Below are 10,184 nucleotides of genomic sequence, written 5' to 3'. Positions count from 1 at the left end.
CAACCGGTCCCCCATCTCTCTTACCCAAACACATCTTTACATAATATAGAAAACAAACCCTTGGGAGTTGGTCTTACCTTTCCATGTCCTGCTTCTCCTTCCAGGTCACTCACTGGTACAACTAAATGAAATGTGAATCCAATGTGAGGACAGGATAGACTCAAATCCTTCTGCTGACCTCAGTGATCACCAGAGACTCCTGGAGACCAGAGCTTTACCAAGTCATACCACAACAACTATCTCTGATTTCAGTGCTATAATGGGTACCTGGAATTTCTACACAATACATAATAAACCCTGTTTCTTTTGAAATTGTCCCTTCTTCTCACTTTAGGGGTAAGTTCCTGGAAGCCATGCTCATATTACATAATTGTGTCTCCTCAGCATTAGTTGAGGTTGGGTAGACCCTGTCTGACCCAAAGAGGATCAATCAGATCCTCTCTAAGAACATGGAATTAAGTCAGCATGTTAGTGGGTGGCTGGAATTATAACATGTAAACATAAAAAGCATGGGGTTGCTGTATTTCATCAATAGACTAGGACAGCAAAGAAAAATTATCTGAATATGTAGAAACAGAGATGGGATAGTTCTGGCAGTTTACCAGGCTTAGATTCTTGTCACTTTCAGAGGCCCATTTGACTTCTCAACCTTAGAGTTGATTTAACATCTCTCTAAAAAAAAATTAGTTAAATTTGGTTTATTTGACACTAGAGGGTCATAACTTATAGAATGGCTTAAATTTAACCATAAGTTTCCCCTTTATCTTGATTTTTCATTTTCTCAAATTCCTGCCAGGACTTGGAGTAGAAATCTTGCAGAAATTAATTTTTGCTCGCGTGCTTATCCTAGTTTCCTTCCTGCCTGATTCTCTCCCCACTCTCTAAGCTACATCTTCTTTTGATATTGTTTTTTCAAATACTTCCACTGCCAACTGTAACTTCTATTTTCCCTATAAATAAACTTTCCTATATACTTGACTGGAAAATAGACTACCTCTATACTTTCTTCCTCTAACTGGGACCTGGGGATGTCAATTTCTTGGACTCCCTTGACAGGAATCTGCCTGTTCTCCCAGGAGACCTTAAAATTTAGCATGGAACCCTGTCCATGGACAGGTCATGGGTCTTAAACCATTATTATAACCTTCCTCAGGAACTTGTTATGCCAATTGATATTGCTATCACCTTACGAAACCTCCACCAAATCCCAAAATGCACACAAATTTATTGAGGATTTGGAAACCTAGAAATGGTTTTACTCTCTGACTTCTATTATCTTAAGCATATTTATCATCCATGTCACTGTCTCATCCTCTATTCTAGTCTGTTTTTTTGACCATTTATGTCCATAGCTTTCATTGAACAAATACAGAGACCACTTTGTGGCAGACACTGTCGATTGCCCACCTGGTATGCACTCCCTTCCCTATTGTTTATTTTCTCAATTGAGGCTGAATATATCAGATACTCAGTTATCCAGCCCTATTGGCAACCAGCTATATGGGTGGTTAGGTGACCCAGTTATGACCAAGGAGACATAAGAAATTTTTGGAAAATGTTTCCTTGATTGACAGAAGGTGAGAGGCCAGTGAAGAGACCCTGAACTTCCCTTTCTGCTTTTGGACTTTTGTCGTGTGAGAATATGATGCTTCGAATTACTGCAGCCATACTGCAGCTTTGATGGCTCTGACCGATACCTGAGGATGGTGGAAAATACATATAGAAAACACTATATTTCTCAATGTCACTGTTGAGCTTCCAAACAAACCAACTACTTCTGGATTTCTTGTTACTTGAGAAAAGTACATTCCAAATTTTTCCCACTTAAACATCAGTACCTCTGACACCAAATTTCTGACTATAGATGTAAAACATATGCTCTTTCACCTCAGTGTGCTATGCAGCTCAAGTGTGGCACATTTATGTTGGCAGCCCTTTAAAAAGAAAAAAATAGCAGCAAGAACACTGAAGTCCTATTGTGGAGAGGGTTGAAACAGCTCTCAAAGTAATAATTTTCCTAATTTTATCAGCAAGAAGATATACAGGCATAGTAATGCAGGATAACTCAACATATCTACCTTTTTACTAGCTATTTACAAATTGCAAAGCACTATAAAACAGTAGTTACCTAGAGTAGGTTAAGAGGCTAATATGTGGGTACCAGAAGTCTCTGCTACAGGACTTTCTTTGTTCCAGGTATTAGTCCAGGCCCTGGAGATATATATTAATTTGTTGGTCTCAGGATTCCTTTACACTCCTAAAAATTATTGAGGATGCCAAAGAACTTTTTTTTATCTAAGTTGTATCTATTGATATTTCCTATATTGAGATTGAAACTGTACTTCTTGACAGAGCACATGCATTTAAGGAAGAAGGGCGGATAAGGTTATACTACTTCTTTCCATTCAAATTCATTAGTCTCCTTAGAGCATCCCTAACTGGGGGCTTCTGCTCTTAGTATGTAGGAGGAGAACTCAAATACTGACTGATTCTCAAAGGGAATAACCCTGTTGCAGGCTGGAAGGGAACACCAAGCTTGTTTTCTTTCAAACTACCACATTAGTTTCAGGATTTAAAAAACAGTACCTATAGTGGTGCAATGGCTTTAACAAAGTTCTAAGTACCCAATGGATTTAAATTATTTCTTTCCTAATACCATTGACTGGGTGCCCTCTTGATCCCCTTTTTAGAGAAATCCAGTAATAAAAAGTGGATAGCCAACATAAATACACAAATTGTATTTAGTTTAAACTTAAGGTGAATACAGAAATATAAATGTCTTAACTCTAGAAAACAGAGTTTGAGGCAAAGTTTACATGTAAACATGTTATTAGAGGTTGCAATCCCAGGGCAGCAAGAGTGAAAGAAAGGGAAGCGATGCAGGGATATAGGGAAAAAAACACAAGGCGATATATTGCTAAGGAATCCATAACTTTATAAAAACACAGAATAGGTTGCTTGGACACATCTCCAAAAAGCACATGTGAAAGGTGCCTCTGGGTCTTAGAAATGTCTAGTTGGGAACCAAGAGGAAGGATCAAGAATTTGTTAGCTCACTTCTGTGTTCTGTCTCTCATTGGTGAAAGTTTTCTTATGAAACAGTAACTCATCTACACTCCTGGGTTATGTTACTTGGCCATTGCAGACACCTGCTGGGTAAACCAGAGCCTCTATGGTCTTGCTAAGTCAAATCTTGGCAGTGGAGCTGCTATAGGTGTTGCTATGACAATAGCACAATACCACGGAAGCTGTGCCCAGGTTGAGGATGAGACAACTGGTGGTGTTTGGAGTCGAGGCTATAACAGTAGTGGCCATCGAATAAGGTTGGGAGTGCACTGAAAAAATCTGGGAAGACACATAAACTAAGTCTGGTATAAATATCACTAGACTAAAAAGATTTCATGAATACACTTGGAATTTGAAGAATGCAGTGATTACAATTTGTACAACATTTTATATGTAAGCATTTTCTAGTTATTAGAAACAGATAGGGACAGGAAGTCTAGGATGAACCAACAGCCTAACCAATAGAGTCATTTTTGCATCCCCCCTTCAAAAAACACTGTGCTTAACAATGCATAAAAAAACCTTGGTTTTACATTGGTTGAAGATTATTTGTTGCAAAAAAGGAAAAAAAACTAGGTATTTTCCTTTAGTTTCTTTTCTTATTGAGTTCTGAGATAACTGGTACTATCTGAAACTTTGTTGGGTTGAAAAAAACATTTAAAAATGAAACAAATACTAGCACTCACAATTATTGGTCAAGAGACAGTTTGCAGCTTTGATGGTGGTCCCTGGGGCATTTTACTTTGATGGATGATTCTTAATAGTGCTATATTGAGTAACTTAGAGTTAAGAAATCCCCAAATGTCACAATACATCAGAATTTCAAGGCTTTTTTTTCATCCAGCATTCAGAATATGGCACCTACATAAAGCAGTGAACTTTTTATGGATCTGGGATTCCAAATAGCTGTGTGTTGGCCTCACCTTAAACGGATAACGTTTAAAAAGGTTATTCTTTAAAATACAGTGACATACAAGTTAGGACTCCTTCAGGAATACAAACCATCCACCATTCCATTTTGCTTTAGCGCATACTATCTTTGAAGATCTGGATTCTAACTATAGTTTGGTTCCACCATCTGCCACCCCACATTCCTGAAGAGCAAAGAAGAAAAGTAGATGGTCAAATGCCCATTCTCATGAGGATATTTTTATCAGAGCTTTTAGTATGTGTCATTTATCTTATTATATACAGATACTGCCTCCGCATTTCCTGTTCACCCACTGCTTATCAATCCTGGCTCTTTCTGGATGCTTCAGGACACTTTATCTGATTGATTGTTCACCATGTGTAAAAGCACATCATCTGACATGTGTGAATGCCTAAATAGCACTCTTTAGTACTTCATTGGCTCAAAGCCTACTACTCATGCACAGGGGATAGCCAGCAGGCCCAGAGGCTGCAGAAGGAAGAGAAACTATCTGAATCCATGAACGTTCAACAGCGACAAGGCTGGAAGCTATTGCTAATGATGATTACCTCTGATTATTTGTTAGGACCCAAATCAAGAGCATCCCCTAACGTACAGCAACCCTATTCATACAACATAATTTTATCTATCCAGGTAGGTTTGATAACTGACATCCTAACATCAGAGATCCTTCCTTTGAGTTACCACACAGTAGATGCAGAGTACATCCTTTTCAAAGCGGAGATCTTCTGCAGGGCAGAGGGTACTATATTGCCTAGTGGGTTTATTGGGATAGAAAGGTTTCATTCTCTTGTCAAAATCAAGTAGATGAAAAACCTAAGTGTTCCTGGGTGAGATAGGAAAGAGAAAATTAAGAGCAGGAAAAGTTGTTCATGGTGGGCTGGAAAATGGAGTGAGATTCATCAGAGTCACTCCTGTTTGTTATCAGGGGAAGAGACCCATGACCAGTTTTACCTTCACCAGGATCATCCTGGGAAATACAATTTTTGAGACTGAGGATGGTAAAACAAAACTACTTAAATCTTATTATTTCATTTCCCCATGAAATCCTTTTAATGCCTTTCCACCAACGGCAACAGACTCACCTCAAATATACATGCATAGCCTATGTTGTGAGCACCTGTGGTGCTATAAGTAAAATAATTAAAACTGTTAGCAAAATAATTAAAATCTTTAGCTATTTAATATTTCCCCCCCAGCCATTTACTCTTTTTTTTGTTTGTTTTAACATGAACTTTAAATGGAATCATGTTCTCCCCTGTTTTAGACACATTCTTGGATAGAAGAGAGATGATGAATAATAGCTAGCCTGCTTTGAGTTGCACGGAAACCACAGCCTATCTCACCCATGCCACCATGTCACAGAATCATGCCCAAGCTCTATAGCATGCCCTACCAGGCCTTTTTGGGTCTGAGTTCAGAGGCCTCTTTAGCATCACTTGTCACACCTCTATTTGTACCATTTGCTCCTGCTGTACCACAGGGCTTGCTACTTTTCTAAACATGCATTTCCTCTGCCTACAACACTTCCCTTTTACCAATTTCTTAATTTTGGAATATTTCACTTAGTTATACTCTGATTAAGTGTTATCATTTTTAGAAAGTAAAACTTTCCTGACAAGCTCTCCCCTGTATCTTTACTTGTAGAGGCCTCTTATTTTGGGTTCTGTTCACATTTACCTCCTTCCCCTACATTAGTTACTTGAGGTCAGAAACTGTCTTATTTTCTCTGTATCCCCAGTGGCTACCACACAGCAGATGCTCTTATTTGCTGATTATGGAGATATCAACAATTTACACCACCTAAATATTTGTTTATATAAGTTGTTCAGTTTCCATCATCAAATACATACTAACCAAAAATTTAAAAAGGCAGAGTGCAAACAATTGCATCATTGAATAATTCCCTCTTTTATTTTCTCTATTTTCTTTTTCTGGAATGAGTTCCAGCCCAGTGAATCATTTAGATATCCATGCTGCTTCAAATCAGAGTGTCCACTTGGCTTTCTTTGTGCTTTGTAATTTAACACCAATTAAATTACAAAGTAAGAAGAAATGGACTGTGATTTGATATGAGTACGGTGAGCTATGTCTACTTCGTGTATATACATAAGACTATTCAACTTACTTTGACTCTGTTTCATGTCTAACAAGTTTTATATAATTTTCCCTTAATGCCAAATGAAGATGGCAGAGTAAGAAGTACCAGGAATCTGTCTTCCCTTCTAGATAACAATTGCATTGGCAGAATCTCTGTGATGTATTTATTTTGGAACTCTAGAGTCTTTGAAAGCTTACAACTTCCAAGAGACTTGGAAGGTAAGTTGTAATTAATTTGGGTCAATTTCAGCTCTTAGCACCATAGCAGCTGCTTATCCATGACCCCCAGCCACATGGCAGGCATCTGTACATGTGTTTCTGGAGCAGCTTACAGGAGCCAGAATGAGCAACCCTCCCCCACCCCAAAACCCTGTCCTCAAAATTTTGGGGATCTGTGCTCTGATTGCTGCTTCTGATCACAAATATACAAGAGATGGGCAGAATGGATAAAAATACATGACTCAACTATATTCTGTGTACAAGATACTCAACTGTGATTCAATGACACAAACAGGTTAAAGTGAAAGGATAGAAAAAGATATTGCATAGTAACCAAAAGAGAGCAGGTGTGGCTATACTAATATTGGACAAAATACATTTTAAATCAAAAAAGTTCATAAGAGACAAAGGACATTATATATTAATAAAAGTTTCTATACAGCAAGAAGATACAAAAATGTTAAATATTTATGCACCTAATGACCATCAAAATATATAAAGCAAAAACTGGCAGAATTGAAGAGAGAAATAAGGGTTCTACAATAACAGTTGGAGATGTTACTACCCCTCACAATAAAGATTAAACCAACCAGATAAAAGATAAGTAAGGAAATAGAGAGCTTAACACAGCAAAGCAACTATGTCTAGCAGACATACAGAACACTCCATCAAACACAGCAAACTGATTCTTCTTAAGTATACTTGGGAATTTTCAGGATAGACCATATGTTAGGCCATTACTTAAATCTCAATAGATTTAAAAGGATAGATATCATACAAAATATCGTCTCTGACCACAATGAGATGAAGTTAGGTATCAATAACATAAAGGAAACCAAAAAATTAACAAAATTGTGCAAATTAAATAACACACTTTCAAATAACTGATGGATGAAAGAAGAAATTACAAGAGAAACTAGAAAAAAACTTAGAAATGAAAAAGGAACATACATTATACCAAAAGTTATGAGACATAGAGAAAGCAGTGATAACAGGATATTTATAGCTGTACATGCTTACATTAAAAAAAGAGAAATATCTAAAATCAACAACTTAACTTGACAACTTAAAGAACTAGGGAAAGAAGAACAAACTAAACACAAAGCTAGCAGAAGGAAGCAAATAAAATTTTAGAGATAGAATAAAGAATAGAAAAACAAGAGACACAATCAATAAAACCAAAAGTTGTTTCTTGGAAAAGATCAACAAAATTTGAAAATCTTTAGCTACATGGACTAAGAAGAAAAGAGAGAAGACTCAAATATGAAAATCAGAAACAAAAGTTAGAACATTACTACCAATTCTACAGAAATATAAAGGATTGTAAGAGTACTATGAACAATTGTACATCAAAGACTTGGATAACCTAGATGAAGTGGACAAATTCCTCGAAACAAAACCTACCAATATTAGGAAATATAAACAGATCTATAACTAGTAAGTATATCAAATAAGTAATCAAAAATCTCCTGACAAAGAAAAGCCCTACACCTGATAGCCTCACTGGTGAATTTTGCCTAATATGTTAAAAATGAATACTTTTCTAACTTTCCCAAAAAATCAAAGAGGAGGGAATACATCTTAATTCATTCTATGAGGCCAGCATAACCCTAATACCAAGCCAGAGAAAGACTGCAGGAAAAGAAAGTTACAGACCAACATCCTTTATGAACATTAATGCAAAAATACTCAGAACACTGGCAAACAGAATTTAGCAGCATATTAAAAGGACCATATACACCATGACCAAGTGGGATTTATTCCTGAAATGCAAGGATGTTTCAACAAATGAAAACTGATCAGTATAGTATGCCACATTAACAGAATGAAGGGGGAAAATCACACAATAATCTCAGTTCGAAAACACTTGATGAAACGCAATACCCTTTTATGATACACTCATAAAAATAGGAATAAAAGTAAACTATCTCAACATAAAAAAGCTACATGTAAAATTCCCACAGTAAGCATAACACTCAATGGAGAAAGACTGAAAGTTTTTCCATGAAGATCAGAAATAAGGCAAGCATGCCCACTTTCACCATTTCTTTTTAACATAGTATTGCAAGTTCTAGCCAGTGAAATAGGTAAGAAAAAGAAATAAAAGGTATCCAAATTGAAAAGGAAGTAAAATTATCTTTGTTTGCAGACAATATAATCTAATATTTATAAAATCCTAGTTCATAAAAAATTCTACGTCTAATAAATGAGTTCAGCAAAGTAGCAGGATACAAAATCAACACACAAAAATCAACGGCATTTCTATAAGTGAACAATGCAAAATATAAAAGGGAAATGATAAAAAAACAATTCCATTTATAATCACAACCAAAATAATGAAATAGTTAGAAATTATTTAATCAAAAAGGTAAAAATACTTGTACACTGAAAACTGAAACATTGCTAAAAGAAATTGAAGACACAAATAAATGGAAATTTATTCTATGATCATGGATTAGAAGTTTCCATATTGTAAAAATTTTAGTGTTACCCAAAGCAATCTACAGATTCAATGCAATCTCTGTCAAAATTCTAATGACATTTTTTTTTTTTGCAGAAATAGAAATACCCATTCTAAAATCTATCTGCAATCTCAAGGGACCGTGGATAACAAAAACAATCTTAAAAAACAACAAACCTGGAGAACCCACACTTCTTGATTTAAAAATTTATCACAAAGCTACAGTACTCAAAACACTGTGGTACAAACATAAAGATAGACACATAGACCAATGGAACAGAATAGTTATCCCAGAAATAATAATCACATATATGGCCAAATCACTTTTGACAAGAGTGCCAAAGCCCATTCAATGCAGAAAGAATAGTCTTTTAAAAGAATAGTGCTGACATTGGATATCTATCTGCAAAAAATGAATTTGGGCCTTTACTTAACAAAATACACAAAAATTAGCTAAAAATAATCAAAGACATAAATGTAGAACCTAAAACTATAAACTTTTTTTTTTTTTTTTTTTTAGACAAGGCAACCCTTGGTTGACCTCACGGATTGCAAGGACCTTGCCAGCTTACAAACCCTTTTTTATATTTTTTATACTTACAGCACCTGGTCTTCCTAGGTGGTTTCCCATCCAAATACTAACCATGCCCAACCCTGTTTAGCTTCCTAGATCAGAGGAGATCAGGCTTATTCAGGGTAGCATGGCTATAGACTAAAACTATAAACTTCTAAAAGAAAAAATAGGGCAAAATCTTCAGGATTTGGTAATGACTTATAGCAGCGGTTCTTAATCTTGGCACCAGGTACTGGTGCTCCTATGAGAATCTAATGCCTGATGATATGAGGTGGAGCTGAGGTGGTGATGCTAGCTAGCACTGGGGAGCAGCTGCAAATATAGATGAAGCTCTGTTTGCTCTTTGGCCTGCCACTCACCTCCTGCTGTGTGGCCCTGTTCCTAATAAGCCATAGACTGGTGGTACATGGATATTGGGGACCCTTGATTGATAGAATATGACACCAAAGGCACAGGAAACAAAAGGAAAAATAGACGCATTCAACTTGATCAAAATGAAAATCTTATACAACGGAGGACACTATCAACAGAATAAAAAAGTGATCCACAGAATAGCAGAAAAGATTTGCAAATCACATATTTGATAAGGAATTCATATTCAGGATATAGAGAGAACTCTTAAAACTCACAAAGGATAAAACCAAAACAACCCAATCTAAATTGGGCAAAAGACTTGAATAGACATTTCTCCAAAGAAGATATAAATAGGCAATAAACTCATGAGAAGATGCTCAATATCATTAATAACTATGGAAATACAAATCAAAACTACTGTGATATCATTTTTTAATGAAAAAATTGCAAGTTTAATAACAACCACTTGCATGCTATAA

At 36.1% G+C, this 10,184-nt stretch overlaps 1 pseudogene; it reads right to left on the bottom strand.

Annotated features, from left to right (window-relative positions):
- Positions 1-9,371: 9,371 nt before the first annotated feature.
- Positions 9,372-9,490, bottom strand: LOC118608719 (annotated as a pseudogene).
- Positions 9,491-10,184: the final 694 nt, after the last annotated feature.

This window comes from Rousettus aegyptiacus, unplaced genomic scaffold (genome assembly GCF_014176215.1).
Source record: "Rousettus aegyptiacus isolate mRouAeg1 unplaced genomic scaffold, mRouAeg1.p scaffold_m13_p_10, whole genome shotgun sequence".
In the NCBI taxonomy this organism is placed as follows: Eukaryota; Metazoa; Chordata; class Mammalia; order Chiroptera; family Pteropodidae; genus Rousettus; species Rousettus aegyptiacus.
This window is presented reverse-complemented; position numbering and strand designations above follow the sequence as displayed.